Source organism: Pollicipes pollicipes, unplaced genomic scaffold (assembly GCF_011947565.3).
Source record: "Pollicipes pollicipes isolate AB1234 unplaced genomic scaffold, Ppol_2.1 Scaffold_5724;HRSCAF=6776_pilon_pilon_pilon, whole genome shotgun sequence".
In the NCBI taxonomy this organism is placed as follows: Eukaryota; Metazoa; Arthropoda; class Thecostraca; order Pollicipedomorpha; family Pollicipedidae; genus Pollicipes; species Pollicipes pollicipes.
In genome coordinates, this window is record NW_023596746.1 from 44,201,155 (window position 1) to 44,204,147 (window position 2,993).

Here is a 2,993-nt window from a genome sequence, read left to right on the forward strand (position 1 = left end):
TTTCCAGACTTGGCAGGGCAGTGACCGTGCCGCTGTTCTCACAAAGGCGCGACCATCAGTTTCAGACCCACAAGATGTGGCACAAAAGGCCTGTCTGTGTCCACACAGGTGACATGGGTGTGTATCAGGCGCACCCGACGCCGTTTGCTTTCCAGGCTGTCGAAGCGCAGGCAAAGGTGATGGATAACGTAGAGCTGGATCGGGTCGGTGGTGAGATTAGGTGCACCACTACCTCATGCTGTCCGATTACCCCATCCAGCACTCACTGTCAGTGCTCATTTCGTAGAAGATACCAGCTCCCATGCAGGCACATGCTGAGGGTGCGCCAGGTTCTGGGGTTGGGTCTGTTTGAGGACACCTTCTACAGTTCCAGATGGAATATGGGTAGCCAGCATGTTCCAGTGACCCGACATGACCCAACTCTGACCCTTCAGAGTGCGCCCAGGGAGACACGGGCCCTGACACAGCACGAGCGCTACAGAAGAGCTTTGGCTATCGCTAACCAGATAGCATCAGTAGGTTCTGGACTTACAGGCGATGGGTTCGATGCCTTCACCCAGGCTTTGAAAGACACCCTGGCCATCCTCAAGCAGGGTCAGATGTATGCACCTGTCATCCTGCACAATGCAGGTAGTGGTGATGCCCATTCCTGCACGAATGACATCAATGCAGGTATGGATGCTGACTTGGAGTCATAGCTTTCAGATACCGCTCCAGATCAAGGCGTGGCTAGAGATGTCTTCTCAGGACCTTCTAGCCAGAGCGCAGCTGGAGATACCCGCCCCGTCCCCTCCGCAGGCAGCTCCAGGCAGGGTGTGGCTACAGAAGCGCGCCCCGTCTCCTCAGGACCTTCTAGCCAGAGCGCAGCTGGAGATACCCGCCCTGTCTCTTCCGCAGGCAGCTTCAGGCAGGGTGTGGCTACAGAACCGCGCCCCGTCTCCTCAGGACCTTCTAGCCAGAGCGCAGCTGGAGATACCCGCCCTGTCTCTTCCGCAGGCAGCTCCAGGCAGGTGTGGCTAACAGAACCGCGCCCCCTTCTCCTCAGAGGGGACCTTCTAGCCAGAGCGCAGCTGGGAGATACCCGCCCTGTCTCTTCCGCAGGGGCAGCTTCGGCAGGGTGTGCTACAGAACCGCGCCCCGTCTCCTCAGGACCTTCTAGCCAGAGCGCAGCTGGAGATATCCGCCCCGTCTCCTCCGCAGACAGCTCCAGGCAGGGCGTGGCTACAGAAGCGGGCTCCATTTTCTCCTCAGGACCTTCTAGCCAGGGTGAGGCCGAGAAGGGCCGCCAGGTCCCTTTCGCTGGCAGTTCCGAACAAGTCTCTTTTGGTGCTAGTTCTGTCTATGTCACAGATCGAGGCAGGCGGAGGCGACTGGGGCATATCGCCGAACTGGAACATCTGAAGGAACCGGCCAAGATCACCAAGAACAAGGGTCGGCTGCGCGGAAGTACGAGAACCAACGTCATCGGACTGCCAAAACTGAAACGGAGAACTCCAAAGAATTTCCCAGATCCGCTTTTCCACGAAAAGCAGAATGGTTAGTTAAGCAGTTTCGCTGTTGATAGCTCATCGCACTCGCGATAGCTGCGATGCGACGACTTACGATTGGGATAATACATGTCAAGTGATGGTTTACACCTCTCTTTCGCTCTCCCGCCCTCGCTCTCTCGCTCTCTCACCCTCGCTCTCTAGCCCTCGTTGACCTCGCTCTATCGCTCTCTGTCGCTTTATCGCTCTATCGCTCTCTCTTACTCTTAATCTGCTCTAGTCTTCGAGACGAGGGATCGACGCCTCTCTCTGGCAGCTCGAGCTCTCTTAGACGAGATCTCTCCTCTTCCGCCTCTCTCTCTCTCTCTCGCCCTTTCTCTCTCTCTCTTCTCTACCCTGAATCTCTCTCTCTCTATCCTCCTCTTATCTATCTCTCTATCATCTCTCTCTCTCAACTCTCACTCTCTCTCTCTCTCTCTCTCTCTCTCTCTTCTCTCTCCTCCCTCCCTCCCTCCCTCCCTCCCTCCCCCCCTCTTTCTCTTTCTGCTTGTCAACAGTGGGTGTATTACCAACAGTGCAGGCCAATCTGTGGCTTCAAGTTGACCGGCACTCGCCTGCGAGCTTAAAACATAGCTGCGCCTTCTTCAGCGTATAAGGGTTTGTATTCCGGGACCTACAGCGTACAGAAACGTGCGACGAAGCACCTGGTGAAGGCGTTTCCAAATTGTCATGTCATCCCGACACCGTCCGGCACGAAGGCCCATTAATTCGACGGGAAACGACCCATGTCACGACTCCTTTGTACGCAATACGCTGTTGCTTTAAACGAGAAAGATTGAGCCGTGAAGAGCATAGAGGTCGCAGCGTAGTGCACTGTAACTGGCATTGAGATGAAACACAGCCGCGCTTTTCGTCATACTTTGGGCCCCATGTGCTAAAAGTATGCACAGGTCCAAGGTCCCACATGTCGTCGATGATAATTCTCGGGCGCCATGCCCAAGGGCAGCCCATTTTGAGGTGAAGCTATTGAAACAGAAGCCCGCGCATGCTACATGTCAGTGCACTGCTACCTGCAAAGAATCAGAAACTAATGCTGCAACGTAGCGAGGAAATCTAGTTGCACAATTTTACATGGGTTACTGGCTTCGTTTGCTTTAGTCTTGGCGTCATCTCTTCCACCATAACGTTCACTTCTGCTATCATCTCGCGCGTTCCATGGTGCAAAATACATCTTACCGGCTCTTGTTGCAGTCATGCCACGCTGGATTCTCAAGAACCCATCGAAGGAAGGCGTGTCCGGTGAAGGGGACGTACGGGCCTGGGACATCATCCACCTCGGCAGGCTGAAAGAGAATCCAGATGTACTGCGATCTCTGGGACATCGCTTCACCCGAACTGCGTGGAAGATGCTCCTGGCTGGGGTGGACCGGTTCGATGAAGAACGTGATTGGTTGTGTGGTTGTGGGAAGGACCACCTTGGTGCTTCCGTGCAATGTGGTGTGCGTG

The 2,993-nt window shown here is 55.1% G+C and overlaps 1 protein-coding gene across 1 annotated transcript in view; it reads right to left on the reverse strand.

Annotated features, from left to right (window-relative positions):
* The window catches only part of mgr (prefoldin subunit mgr), a 21,223-nt gene extending 18,433 nt beyond the window's left edge, over positions 1-2,790 (reverse strand). Inside the window, exon 1 of the mRNA XM_037226820.1 lies at positions 2,724-2,790. The gene's annotated coding sequence lies outside the window, so the exon portion shown is untranslated. The remainder of the gene's footprint in view (positions 1-2,723) is intronic.
* Between the last annotated feature and the right edge of the window lie 203 nt (positions 2,791-2,993).